The 15,475-nt window shown below is 41.4% G+C and overlaps 1 protein-coding gene across 1 annotated transcript in view; it reads right to left on the bottom strand.

The window, feature by feature from the left end:
• The window catches only part of smad1.L (SMAD family member 1 L homeolog), a gene marked incomplete at its 5' end in the record, with an annotated part of 42,200 nt that extends 29,203 nt beyond the window's left edge, over positions 1 to 12,997 (bottom strand). Inside the window, 1 exon segment of the mRNA NM_001086504.1 lies at positions 12,901 to 12,997.
• Positions 12,998 to 15,475: the final 2,478 nt, after the last annotated feature.

Raw genomic sequence — 15,475 nt, forward strand, 5'->3', positions numbered from 1 at the left:
CTAGCGCTCAGTCCTATCAGTTAAGGCTCCATACACAGACAGATTAAGGCAGCAGTGTATGGGGGCTGAAAGTCAGCCCGATGATCCATCAGCGGGTTTTTAAACTTAAAGGATAAGTACACCTTTAAAATAAGTGAATAAAATTGACGAGGGGGCTACTCTAAGCACTTTTGTAATTTACATTCATTATTCATTTTGTTTTTATTCCAAGATATTAAAGGATACATGTGCTGTTAATATGAATGAATTTTGTTACAACAGCTCCACCTGCTGGTCATTTTCCCACCAGTCTGACCACCAAGTAGTCACGGAAGTTGTCAGGAGAAAGAGGCTGCTCTGATGTTCTTCTGCTTAGAAATAAAATTAGAAACATTTCTTACATCTTTCCTTTCTTTCTCCTGACAACTTCCTTGACTACTTGCTGGTCAGACTGGTGGGAAAATGACCAGCAGATGGCGCTGTTTTAACAAAATTCATTCATATTAACAGTACATGTATCCCTTAAAATCTTGGAATAAAAACAAAATAAATAATGAATGTAAATTACAAAAGTTCTTAGAATAGCCCCCTCATCGGTTTTACATTCACTTATTTTAAAGGTTTACTTATCCTTTAAGGACTGCATAAGTTTGTTAATGTGGTCTTCGATCTGACCACCCATATTCTTCTTGTTGTGATCCAATTGTTGGGCCCTAGGTCCCACAATCAGATAAGCATGATATTGCCCACCTCAAGGTGGATATACATGGGAGAGATCCGCTCGAGCATGTCTGCCTATGTATGGCCATCTTAAGTCTGTACTAGGGAAGATTTCGGCTATTGACATATCAACAGCCAGGTTGGACCTACAACTTTTGAATGAGCTGCATTCTAAGGATCAATTGCAAACAGTTATAACCTATGAGATTATCCCCAACTGGAGATTTTAAGAATTCTAAGAGCAAAGGGATAAAGCCTGCATAATACCTTGGGCCACCTCCTGAACCGCACCACTGGGGACCCACTAAACGCCTGCTTCCTGTATCTCTTGTACTGCTTCAGGTCCCCTTTGACATTTGAAGCTAGGGCCTCAAATGTGTTTCACATGGTCAACAATGATACCACCACACCAAGTCCAACCAGTAGTAAGGATTAACAAAAAAATAAATAAAAACACAGCATACAATTGTGACCGCTGATAAAGACAAGAATAATGGCAATAAGTCACACATAGAAGCCTACCGTATTTAACATTGCCAAAACGGGAGTCTATATTAGAGTAAGGGCACATGCTCAGATTCGGGGAGATTAGTCACCCGGCGACAAATCTCCTCTGCTTTGGGGCGACCTGAAAGGCCTTCCACCGGCTAGAATGTAAATCACCGGCGGGATGGCACTCGGATCGCTTCGTTTTCCGAAGTCGCCTCACGAGGAAACTTCAGAAAACGAATTGCTCCTAGCGCCACCCCGCTGGCGATTTACATTCTACCCAGTGGGAGAGAACCCAAAGATCTTAAAACAATAGATGGGGAAAGCAGACAGAAAAGTTATAATGGTAACTTGAGGTTAATTCTCCATTTTAGTCACTCTTAGAACTTCATAAGCGCAACTGTTGCAACAACATTGTCATTCCTCATCCGCTCTACTGGGATGAGGCCCAACTGTGTCATACACTAGGTCCCCAAGTTAAAGGGATACGGTCATGGGAAAATTTGTTTTTTTCCAAAACACATCAGTTAACTAGTGCTGCTCCACCAGACTTCTGCACTGAAATCCATTGTTCAAAAGAGCAAAATTTATTTTTTATATATTTAAATTTGAAATCTGGCATGGGGCTAGACATGTTGGCAGTTTCCCACGTGCCTCAGTCATGTGACATGTGCTCTGATAAACTTAAGTCACTCTTTACTGCTGCACTGCAAGTTGGACGGTATCACCTCCCTCTCTTTCTCCCAGCAGCCCATCAGCAGAATAATGGGAATATTTATAGTAATAAGTCAAATCAACTGGACTTGCTTAATTTATCATTTTCCTTGAAACCGTTTCGCAGGTAATCTGACTGGCTTTCTTAATTCTGAATTGAGAAAACTAAATGACTAGTGAAACGTCTTCAAGGAAAAATATAAGTAGTTCAGTTGATTTGACTTATAATTATAGATATCCCATACAGCTCCCTTGTAGATAAAAAAAGAACAGTACTCGACAGTAAAAAAAAAAAAAAAAAACAAGTCCTGATGCGACTCCTTCAGTTACACAGAGAAGAAACAACAATAGTTTGCCTGAAAGCAGTTCCACCATGAACTGCTGGCTCTTTCTAAAAGCACAAGATCAGGCACAATGAGCGAAGATGGCTGCCTACACACCAATATTACAGCTAAAAAAATGTACACTTGTTGGTTCAGGAATGTTATATGGTAGAGTGAATTATTTGCAGTGTAAACAATGTAATTTATGATCAGATATATGCATTATGCAGAGTACAGTGTTTTCTGTACTTTAAAAACAGATATTGTTAAAAAAAAAAAAAAAAAAAAAAAACCCTGCAACTGCAAGAAGAGTTAAACTTATTAGTTGGAGTTTCATCAGTATATTTCTGAATAATCACTGTAAAAATTCCCAAACTGGGAGAAAAAGTCAGCAAAGGCTGATTGTACATTTACCGGTCAATACTTATATTTGTCCATTTAACCAGAGACAAATAGAAACTACAGGAGCTACAGTTATGTACTCTTAAGTGGCACATGCCTGGTATTGCTTCTCTCAACATACAGCTTGAAGCTGGTATTTTGAAGAATTGAACATCCTAGCTCAGGGCTGTCCAACTGGAGGCTCGTGGGACAGATGTGGCCCTCCAAAGGTTTTTTATTACCCCTCCTCCCCCAGTCTGCTTGAAATCTCCATTGACTGCATTGTCTGATATTTTAATTGGAACCAGCACACAACAAGGAATAAGTTTGACAGCACTGTCCTAGCACTTCAGCACCATGTTCAAAATCGGATATTCCAAGTTATTAAACAAACCTCCTTTACTTAAACTGCATTCAAAATGTTGTATAGAATGGGAAATGTTGGCCTGCTAACAGAAAAGAAAAAACAAAACGATAATACACAATTCTTTTAAGCTTTACCCAAATCAGCTGAATAAACCACCGCCTTATCTCTTTCCACCTCACCTGCAAAGGCTGCTCCCAACGCTGCATGCTACAGAAGGGAGGAAGTGCTTGTTTAACAGGACACAAAAGAAAGACATTCTTTATCCTTCCCAGCGGAGTGGCTCAACAATTGAGAGTGTGGTGTGAGTCCAAGTGTTGCTCCACAAAAGGATACAGCTTGGAAAGATGTTTCCTTTGATGCCTGCGAGCAGTATGGATGCCTTTCAGTTGCAGAGAGCCCTGATTAAATTATGCAATTACAACAGAGCAGGCAGATCTATATTTAGTCGCTATCCTGCTTTTGTACTTCTCTATATACACACACACCCATACAGATGTGCATTTAAGTCATAAAAACACCACCTGTTTTCCATGGATGGTTCAAAAAGTCAGGGGTGGGGTATGAAAATAGGAGCGGCAACACTGGTGGTTCTTTCCATGGTATTAGGGAGGAGCCAGTGTAGCTCGAGACTCTTTCCCGCTTCTTGCGAGTCTTTGATTGCTTAGAGATGGACATGATTATGAAATAAAAATGGGCAGGCTATATTCAGTTGCAAGGAAGACACAAAGACATATGCTGCTTGGATTTATCTAAAAGATGCCGATGGCATAGAATTTACCACTAAACAGGTGGGGCATAGGACGCTACCCATTATTTCCGCTTATGAGCAAATTACCTAAACAAATGTGAATGTTTCCAACTTGAATTTGCAATTTAAAAAAAGAAGAAGAAAAAATGTAGTGCATGGGTTGGTGGGTAAGGTTAAGAAGAGTTTTAGAAAATGTTGGTGGGAAGAGGTGGGGTAAGCCAAGTGGTCAACATGGACCTACCAAGTTAGCAGTTCCAGCAATTAAAGGAGAACTAAAGCCTAACTAGAAGTAGGTAGAAATGTTGTACATGATGTTTTGTGCTTCTGTACCAGCACAAGGCAACCACAGCCCTTTAGCAGTAAAGATCTGCATCTCCAAAGATGCCCCAGTAGTTCCCCATCTTCTTTTCTGCTGATTCACTGCACATGCTCTGTGCTGCTGTCACTTACTGAGCTTAGAGACCCACTCACAATATACAGTACACATAGAATAGAAAGGTCACAATATAAGGCTGATTAGTAATTAATACATGGAGGCACTGAAACCAGTGCAACTAGCATCAGAATTTAATAATCAGCCCTGTAGCATCAGCTTATATTACAGACCAACCTCATTTTCTGATGGATAATTAGTGACGACCCCCAAGCTTAGCTTCTCAACAGCTGCTCAGAGCCCACCGAGCATGCGAGTGTCACAGATACTTTCCAAGATGGTGACCCCCTGTGACAAGTTTGAAGTCCTGGATCATTGCGGCTATTGACAAGCTGAAACTTTAGGCTGGTGCATTAAGTTCACTATATAAAATATGGCATTTTACCCATATTCATTTTTAGGGTTTAGTTCTGCTTTAAGTCTAGTATATCAGAAGTGGTTGTGTAAGCCAAGTGATCTACATGGCAGTATCTTTATTTAGCAAGAACTGCAGGTACATACAAACAATTAAAGCAGTTACCTTTGCCTACAGCAGCAAGCCAAAGTGAGAATACATGATGAGTTGCTGCTGCTGCTAGGATTAATGGAAAGTTATACTACATGGGGAAGGACGTCTATTTAGAATGAGATTTCTCCTGCATTGTCGTTTGTCAGAAGAGTGTAGACGGAAACAAAGCAACAACATAGTGCAGACTGCAGAAATAATCCTTGTTCAATGATTTGAAGACAACAGTGGTGACCAAACAAAAAAAATTGTAGATTTTTAATTTTTCACAGAACAGCATAACTCAAATATACATATCGCATAGTTACTTGGAAGAAAGACACTTTAATTAAAGAAAATGACATAGTAATGCGATCGATTTACCGAACCGGCTGATTTAATATTCTCTCTAAGCAAAAGCAGCTGAAATGGTTAAGTCCAGACAGAGTGATTTATTGCAGGATGTCCTGTACACGGCATGAGCAGCAGGACTTAATAGCCTTATTGTGCATAGAACAGATATCAGCAGTCAGCCTTCAGCTTTGCACATGGACCAGTTTAATACAAATCAAAAATGGCAATCTGCAGACTATCACAAGTCGACAGCCTTCTGCTTCCAAACATACATACGATCTATGCACGAGTGGGATTCTCAGTAAATAAGATTACACCAAAATAAAGTCATTGTTAAGGTCACCCTGTGCCAATGGACAGGGTGTGAGAACAGTAATGGGAGACTAAGGCGAATACCTTGCTGTTTCTGGTCTGTATAAGCACAGGCCGATCTGCCAGCATCAACTCAGTTGTGTCTCTGCACCCAAAGGCAGTGCGCTGCCTGCCCCAAGTGCAGACACAGAGCAATATTTTTTTTTTTTTTTGCTGAAATGCATACTCATGTTTTATCCTCAAAATCCAGTGCGTGTCTGCATCCAGGCTGACGCTCTGGGTACAAACACAGAAGGTAGGAGTGGAATGACCATTTCTAGTCCTGCACTTATAAGCAGGCAGAGAAACTGCACGTATAGGCAGGCAGAGAAACAGTCGCCGCCTGGCATTAGTCTAAAGGCGCCCATACAAGGGCCGACAAAAGCTGCCAACAGACAGTCGGCAGCTTATTGGCCCGTGTGGGGCCCTCCGACGGGCTTCCCTGATTGATATTTGGCCGAAAGGTGGCCATATGTCAATCGGGCACAGTGAAAAATCCCGTCAGATCACGGCCTCATCTGTTCGTTGATGCAGTCCCGCAATCCAACCACCTGTATGGCCTCCATTCTGATCACCATCTGCCCACGATCGGATCAGAACGATATTGCCCACCTCATTGTGGGCATACTGGGAAGAAATCCATCTCCTTGTGTATGGCCACCTTAAAGCTGGCCATAGATAGACAGATCTTGTTTCTCGAGGTCACCTATTAAGTGGATCGTCACCCAATTTGGCCACCAACACACCAAATCATGGTGATCCAATTGTTTGGCCAATGGAAAGTAAATTAATCACAGAGCCTAGTTATTGCCAGCTAGTAACCAACTTTCATATTCAAAATGCTTTGCACCAGCCTTATACTGATCAGTCCATTGATAGTCATTTCATTTAAATAAAAGAAGGGGGGGGGGGAGTTTGCATAATAAGAAATATTTTGCAATATATTGAAGACTAGTGTCACTTCAGGGTACAATGCATTGTGTAGAATAGAATTTGATGTACAGGTATGGGACCCGTTATCCAAGATGCTCGGGACCTGGGCTTTTCAGGATAACGGATCTTCCCGTAATTTGGATCTTCATACCTTTAGTCTACTAGAAAATCATGTAAAAATGAAATAAACCCAATAGGTTTTGCCTCCAATAAAGCTTAATTGTATCTTAATTGGGATCAAGTACAAGATACTGTTTTATTACTACAGAGAAAAAGGAAATCATTTTTCAAATTTGGATCATTTGATTATAATGAAGTCTACGGGAGACAGTCTTCCCGTAATTCGGAGCTTTCTGGATAATGGGTTTCCAGACAACAGATCCCATACCTGTACCAAGGTGGTGATAAAAAAAGAGCCATGAGCTGATCATCATTTTTTCACAAAATCAATATTTATATCCGAATTAATTTTAATAAAGATATATTCTCCTTAATTATGCATTTATTTTTACATATTTTCGTACGCTTTCATGAAAAAAAAAGTCATCTATCGTTGATAGTCTGCTTTCAGCAATATTAGCCCTTCCTATTGCCTCCATAGTCTTTACCAACAGGGTTAATAGCTTTGCTGAAGGCAGGATACTGAGTCAGAGCCGACTCATACGGTGTCAGGCTTTGGAAATGTTCTGTTGCAGGAAGACTGTTCATAGAGGCACCTACATGCATCATCTGCATTAAATACACACAGATACTACTTTTGCATTAAAACAAACAAACCACTTAAAATAAAGTGATGGTATTAAAAATGATTTTCCAGTGAGGGAAGGTTTCCTTTTTAGGGTCCGTCCGCAGAAGCAGACTCGTCCACACTCGCCCCAGCGACAAATCGCCTCTTCTTCAGGGCGACTTCGGAAAACGAAGCGCCACGTGTGAATTGCTGCAGGTGATTTTCATTTTAGCTGGTGGAGGGCAGAGGGAAGGCAGTTCGGGGAGATTGTCGCACAGAGGAAAGGGCGATTTGTCACTGTGGCGACCAATCTCCACGAATCTGCTCATGTGGACTGACCCTAAACAGACAAAAGCAGAATTCTACAGTGGTTTTATTTCAGCTTGTTTGGAAAACCAGAAAACGTTATACTGAAGATAGCATTAGTCTGACATATTCACCCATAAACTCATGATGAAACATGGCACAATATTTAGGAAAGACAGATGTAACAGCTTTTCCAGCCCAGTGAAACGCAGCAATATATAAATGATGCCCACAAACAGATTCCGAGAAGAAATGCCAGTGTGTTTAATCATAATTACAGTAGTAGCAATCACACACAGAACACTATTGCAGGATGACCCCTTGTCGCCCTGATGTATCATTTTGCACCAGATCTGTGCTGTAAATCAATCTGAAATTCTGAGCAGCCTAAAAACCCGGTAATGATGCTTTCTCCCAGTCCCCAGAGGCTCTCCATTAGATACAGTTTACATTATTTATAAGGCATGGATGAGCCCTCCATTAGCTGGGTAAAACTACACAGATGGAGCCCTTTTTAACCACAACCTGGAAGCAACAGCATGGGTTAAATTTACAGCAACCACATAAGAAAAATCTTAAAGATGCAAGACGTCTAGGTTTATTTTTATCAGGCACATGCAGGTTCATAAATGTTATGTCCTACCTCATGTCTGACTACATACACACACATAATATACACAAACAGCCAAACAGTCTGATCATCCACAGGTGAGACATGAAGCAGGCATTTCACTTAAACAATGGCACTAAATAATTATTTTATATTCCAAAACAGGATGTCTGTTACAGCCAATCGACATACAAGTAGCTCTTTTATAAGATAAAATGTGTATAACTTGCTGGGTGAAGCCTGGCATGGATCAAACCAATAGTTGGCATGGTAAGGCAAGATGGACCCAAGCTTAATTATGTCTTAGGCTAAATGGACAACCCAAACCTATTAAAACAAAATGTTAAATAGTTTGCAGAGATAACCTGCCTGCTTTAGTATGTACAGTGCTGCACAATATGTTGGTGCTCTATAAATACAAGTTAATAATCATATATTAATAGTGGAGCGCTGAATTGCATAATAGCTAGGTTTGCCAGGTTTTTGGAAGGGCTGCCTGGGTGAAAAGTGCCTTCCCAGATTTCCAAATTTGGAAATCCAGATAGGATATTGAAGTGAATGCCAAACGCTTATTGTGTCATCTGACCCGCATTCCGACGTCATCCAGTTTGCTTTCTGCCCGGTTTCCCCAAAGAAAAAAGGTGGCACCCCTAATTGCACCCTATGTAATGCCAGCCCCTAATGCAAAAATTGCCCCAGCCTGCCTAGGGCCAACAGATTAAGAATATCACAAAACCAGTGTGTTTCAATAATATAATTATTGTTAATATGTATATACATGACAACGATACGAATGCTTGACAAAAGAATGGGTTATACCGAGTAATAAATATAAAAATGTCTCTCTACTTCTTATTAGATCAAATTATTTGGACGGTCTGCTCAAAATAATGAAACGACATTAGGTATCCATGTGTATGAGGTCAGCTATACTGCTAATATCCTCATATTTTACAACAGGGGGTACTTTATTTATTAGAATACACAAGTTTCAGCGAGTCATGTGACAGAAATGACATCACTAAGCACCAATCATAAGGATATGATTTAAAGGATATTTATGGCTCGTGTATTACACCCTGATATTTCCAAGGTGCTATCATCATAAATGTGCTTTGAACAGGACAAAGCAAGATAAAATATGGCAGTGCCAAGAATAGAATAACTACATCCAGCACACAAACACAGCATGTTATTTATGTACATACATTAAACATAGGCACTTTATACTCAATGTGCCCATGGAGGGCAAATTACAGCCTTGGCTAATTCAGCAAATGAACCCATTCTCATATTTCTTAACCTGAATTCACCTTTGTCAATGTTTGGGTGGGGGTGGGTCTTAGAATAACCTAGTAAGTGGTGCCCATGCATTGTTACTTAGCCTTTAGGAAAAATGGCAGAGGTTCATGCCCGCCAATGTAAAGGTATTTTGGGAGCTTTTCTGATCACATGGAACAAGATCTTCCTTGTGCAACTGCCCTAAGCTTCAAGGCTGCAGTTGGATTCTGGGAACTGTAGTTCATCAGCAGCTGAAGTAGCGGTACCATGAAAAGGATTTAAAAAAAAAAAAAAATAATTGCCAATTACACAGATTCAAAGAGCATTGGCAATTTCTCTTAAGATCAAAATGTACAATGAAAAAAGGAAGATAGCTAAAAGTATGTTAAGACGCATTATTAACTGCAGCTTGCAATTACTAAACTTAATCTCCAACATACAGTTCGGAAAATATTGCAATAAACTATCACCATCAACGAACACTCCTGGAGCAGTCTAGGAAAATAAAAGCTTGCGATGGTTTCCAGCCTCTCGCACTCCACGCACACACAAAGCAACAAAGTCTAACATTAGCCCAGGAGAGTTGAACTCTCAACAAACACCAAGGATTGAAGCAGCAGTCTAGCGTCTTCCAAACCTGACCAAATACAGTGTGCCTTTTAAAAACACATGTAAATAAGAGAATATGCAAAAATATTAATATTAGTACAGGTATGGGATCCATTATCCAGAAACCAATTATCCAGGAAGCTCCGAATTACGGAAAGGCTCCCATAGACTCCATTTTATACAAATAATCCAATTTTTTCCCTTTTTCTCTGCAATACCTTGTACTTGCTCCCAACTAAGATATAATTAATCCTTATTTGGAGGCAAAACCAGACGATTGGGTTTATCTAATGTTTAAATTATTATCTAGAAGACTAAAGGTATGAAGATCCCAATTATGGAAAGATCAGTTATACGGAAAACCCCAGGTACCGAACATTCTGGATAACAGGTCCCATACCTGTTTAAATTATTATCTAGTAGACTAAAGGTATGAAGATCCCAATTATGGAAAGATCAGTTATACGGAAAACCCCAGGTACCGAACATTCTGGATAACAGGTCCCATACCTTTTTTTTTTTTTTTTTTTTTTTTTTACTAAACATGTAAAAGAAAACAGCAGATCTTCCTATTTACTCTAAATGCAAACATTCCTTTTGAATACAATAAAGACAAGGTGCCCTATGTACAAGAAACCTTGGGAGTCAAGAGTTCTAATGTGACTTGCCTCACTGAGATCAATGAAACCATTACTACATTGAGGGGTTCAGGACAGGGAGAAGAAAGAAAAAAAAACATGCAAGTTCCGGGTAGGAAATGCACTGCAGGTATGGGACCTGTTTTATGCAGAATGCTTGTGACCTAGGGCTTTCCTGAATAACTTATCTTTCTGTAACTTGGATCTTAATACCTTAAATGTACCAAAAAAAAAAAAAATATATAATAAATGAAACATTAAATACCCAATAAACTTGGTTTGCCTCGAAAAAGGATTAATTATCTTATTTTGGATCAAGTACAATCTACTTTTTTTATCACAGAGAAAAACAATAGATTTGGTTAAAATGGAGTCTATGGGAAACGGTTTTCCCATAATTTGGTGCTTTATAGATTACGAGTATTCGGATAATGGATCCCATACCTCTTATTACTTGATGTTGACAGGGCCATCGTTGTCAACCAAAATCACTGTATACCTCTTTAGCTACACACTCAAAATATAGCAGGGCTCCTATTGATTGGATTAAAGAAATCAGAACTTTCCTAGTTCATCTAGTTTGTGTTGTCTTTAGCACAGGGAAGTAAAACTGAAGGAGGAGGTTACAAGGGATGACAACGAGTTAGGGCACCAAGCAACATATTTAAAGAAAATATATAGTGAATAAAGTACCCCCCTCTTGTAAAATATAAGGATATTAGAAGTTACTGATGAGTTTCATGACCATATAAAAACACGAGGCCGAAGGCCGAGTGTTTTTATACAGGTCATGGAACTCTATAAACACACACAACTTGTAATCTGATCCAGTCATAATGTGATCCTTTTATAAAATGTCGAGACCCTGGATTACTAGACAGCAATAGGGAATAGAACCTTACAAAGCCGGCTATGGTCTGGAATGACTGCAGCCAAGAACCCTTGCATTTCTCTAGGGAACAGTTTAAATCAACCTCTAAACTGATGGGCAGACTATGCACAAACTAACATCTGTCTAGGAAAAATATTTAGGGTTTATTTTTGATGGGGGAGGGGGACTCTGCTTATGGGTTTATGTGAATTTGTTGGCCACGTCCAACGCGTGAGATAAAGGAGCTGAAAGGAGGGTGAGGGCCACTTGTTACTAATGACAAGACGACATGCGACTCCTGAACATCCTGGGCCTTCCCACATGGCTACACTGTGCCACTATTGTTACCTCACAGGAAACAACTTCCCTCCAGTGTCTCACAAGACACACCACTGGCTGCACAATCACATTATGCTGTTTTAGCTGTTTGTGTGCCCTTTATACTACAAGTACACTACTCCTGACAAGCACAGGCAAAGTTTCAATCACTTCAACGGGACAGTCACCTCAGCCTAATAAAGCAGCGGTGCAGGACTGGGCTGTTGGAATGAGGGAGCAGAGAGAGAGAATCTCACACACACACAAGGGCTTCTGTGCACCGCCGGCGCCATGACGCTGCATCCCCTCTCCTCCCCCCTCCCTTCAACATCCAAAAGGGAAAGAAAGTTGCCAGTAACGCATAGTCTACAGTAAGGCCGAGTCTGGGCTGCCCGGGAGTTGTACACACACACACACGTTTGGAATCGCTGCTATGGACAGAAATTGTCGCACCTATAGAGCAGAGAGTAGTGACAGAGGAAGCCAAGGTGGTATCATCCGGCTGAAGTTGCAATTGGTGTCGCAGACAGAGGTGCCGGCTGTACTATAATCACAGGGGGGGGTATACATCAGAGAGACATCCACACAGTACTGTCGGGCAACCATAACGTCCCCAGGGATTACCAGATTAACAACAACTGCAAATTACACATCCAAGATGCTTAACATTTTTAATCAATCATTTGCAATGGTATCTACCCCCCCCCCCCAAAAGGGTCCCTCTTATTAATGCCAAAATGGGTTCCCTCCCGCTCCCCGTACTCAGGGAGCACTTCCATTCTGTTGCACCCCGCCTGGGCCTCATGTGAGCGCTCCCTCTCTCTCACACTAATTGGCAGCAGTGGGGAGTTCCAGGGCGGCAGATCCATGTTGGCTAGAGGAGAGGGGGGGCACTGCGCACTAGTCTGGAAATGGCAATTCCCGCAGCATGGGAGTGTGAGCGAGGAGGAGCGGGACAGTAAAGTGGGGGAAAGAGTGATAAAATAAGCCACTGTCTCGTATCCCGCGGAGCGATACAAATGATAAAATCATGAAGTTATAAGGCGACCCCCTGACATTCCCACGAAAGGGAACAATATAGCGGACACATAAAAAAGGAGTGGGAGAGTGTGGGAGCTCTGTGGAGCGCGGGGGAAAGTTGAAGACGGGACAGTACATGATGGCGACAAGGGCCGGACTCCCTAGAGCTCAGCTCGTGACCTCACAGAGAGGAGCGGAGGCTGCCGGTCCCATCCCAAAACAATTCCTCCAGTGTATGGCTTACCTGCTGGACAAAACGCCCTTTCTCGGTGCCCGGTTACACTGTCGCAGCTTGTCGGTGTCTAATAACGTAAGCAAAAAGTCGCATGCCTTTCCCCAGCAGCCCGGGATGTGAGGCTCCCTCCTCCTCCTCCTCCTCTCTCCCCGGCTGCCTGGATTGATCTGGACTCTCTGGCGTCAGGGAGTCGAAGCCGCCCAGCTGCCAATACACAACATACACACCCCAGGCAGGGAGCGTCTGCAAAGCACAACCCTAATCACACAGCGCACTGCTGACTTGGGGCCCGTCTTAAAAGAGACAGGAGGGGGAGGGGGTTTGTGAAGAACTGGGCCGCCGTGTACAACAGAAATCTCGTCAGCTCGTGGCTCTGACCCAAGTCACTGCTAAAGTACAACTAAAACCCCCCCTACACGTTCCCTTATCCACTCACACAACACGTTTAACACTCCTCCTGCACTGGCCTGCTTTTCTCCTCTTTTCTCTAATTGTGCCTTGCCCTTATATTTCTGACAGGAGGGAAAATGTAAAATGTTACCAATTAGAGGCACGTTTTCAATGAATAGGATTCCTTGCCTGCTTGGGCTTTGCTTCTCTTTGGGTCCATTTGTACAGGACTTTCAAAAGGATGAACTTGACATCATGTTTTTCTGTATACTGTGGTTTCATGGTCCAAAATTGCCAAATCTCCCTAATTTCCTCATTTCCAGGCACAGACAGATACGACTATTTTCTTCCAGGAATTCTTTCTGCCTAGAAATGTCCTTGTTTTTGTTATTTTCTTTTAAATTGGCCAACTGCACAGATGTCAGTCATAGATTATATGGACAGAAATCCTTTTTAGTGGCTTTCACTATATATAGATAGATAGATAGATAGATAGATATAGATATATATATATTTTACAATAGGGGGTAGTTTATTCACTTTATATCACACACATTCTACATCAGTTCTTGGCCCAGTGGAGTTTAAAATCCAAACCCTATCACATTCACAATTTTATCTGGAGCTAGGAGCATGGGAGTAAACCAGAGCAACCCACGGGAAACCCACACAAACACATGGATAACATACAAACACCTTGCAGATAGAGCCCTGGTTAGAATCAAATGTCGGACCCCAGTGCTGTAATAATGCTAACTACCCGGCCACTGGGGGTCATTTATAAACTTTGCGCAGAGCAGATTGGTTCGCAAAGTGAATATATTTGCCCTGTGCATGGTTATATTTATAAAGCTGAATAAGTGGGTGCAAACAGAATTGCAAATTTTTTTTTCACAATGCGAATGTCTATAGCAGCTTTTTAAATATGTCACAATTTGCAAATATTTATGTGCACACTCTGCGACTCAATTACGCCACAACTTTGGTGGCGGATAAAATATTTGCAAAACAGTTTCGCAAACTGCGAATTTAAGTTATTGTCAACGCAATTTTTGCGCACAACAATCTCACACATTGGATGCAAACTCCCGTCTCATTGTCGCGCCATTTGTGAAAATCTATTCACACTGTGAATTCGCAAAAACCGGAAAGACGGCAGAGCAGTGCAATATATTACCGTTCAGGAAAAAACATGCGCAATACAACCATTTGCGCTGCGCGAACTTTATAAATGACCACCACTGTGTTTGTATCTGTCCAACCAACATTCATCCTTGAACATATTAGGAGCCAAGTGATGAGCTCTAGCACCATAGCAAGGCTTAACTGAACTTTAAAAATGAAAGCAGAGGTTTGTAAATTATGATTTGTTGTATGGAAGACATAGAAATTACTTGAGAAACAAAGCAGCACTTTCACTTTCTGTACAAACATGAATGCGGAATTATTTGCAGAAGGCAGTTCTCCGAAGCATTAAAATAACAATGAGTGGAAGTTTACAGTAATCCCTCTGCAACAGAATGATGGCATATGTCTCTTTGCCAATGGCCCATCAGAGTGCAGGAAAGTTATTTGTGTTGGTGTAGGTACTCATATTTATATCTATATTGGAAGGACCGTACAACTGGGAGCCCACGAGTTATAGCGTTCCAGTGGGATACTGACTGGTAAGCAGTTTTAAAAAAGTCGCAGAAGCTGATACTTTTCAGCATCAGCACTTTTTTTCAGTTCAGTTGGTTTCAGATAGTTCACCAAAAATAAAGGGGCAGATTCCCTAAAGGGTGAAGTGACTAACGCTAGCGAAAATTCGCCCGCGTGATGTCATTTCGTAACAACGCCAATTCCCTAATGTGTGCAGGCGTCACTTCGCTAGCAAAGGAGATAGACGCTAGTGTTGCTTCGCACGCCTGGCTAATTTTCTCTCTGGCGAACGGACGTAACTCCACTAATTCAGTATGCTGCGGATTTTACTGAACGTTACCTCATTCGCCAAACTTGCCTTTGCCACCTCAGACCAGGCAAAGTGCAATGGAGTGCATAGGACTTCCTCAAAGTCCCAAAAAATGCTTGCGTCTTTTCCTTTTTTTCAGGGTGATAGCCTGCAAAAGACCGTAAAATGGTACCCGGCTTCCCCCCTACATTTCCTAACATATGGTGCAAAAACTATACACTGGGCTCATGTGTAGGGCATTAT

The sequence above is a fragment of the Xenopus laevis genome, chromosome 1L (genome assembly GCF_017654675.1).
Source record: "Xenopus laevis strain J_2021 chromosome 1L, Xenopus_laevis_v10.1, whole genome shotgun sequence".
Classification (NCBI taxonomy): Eukaryota; Metazoa; Chordata; class Amphibia; order Anura; family Pipidae; genus Xenopus; species Xenopus laevis.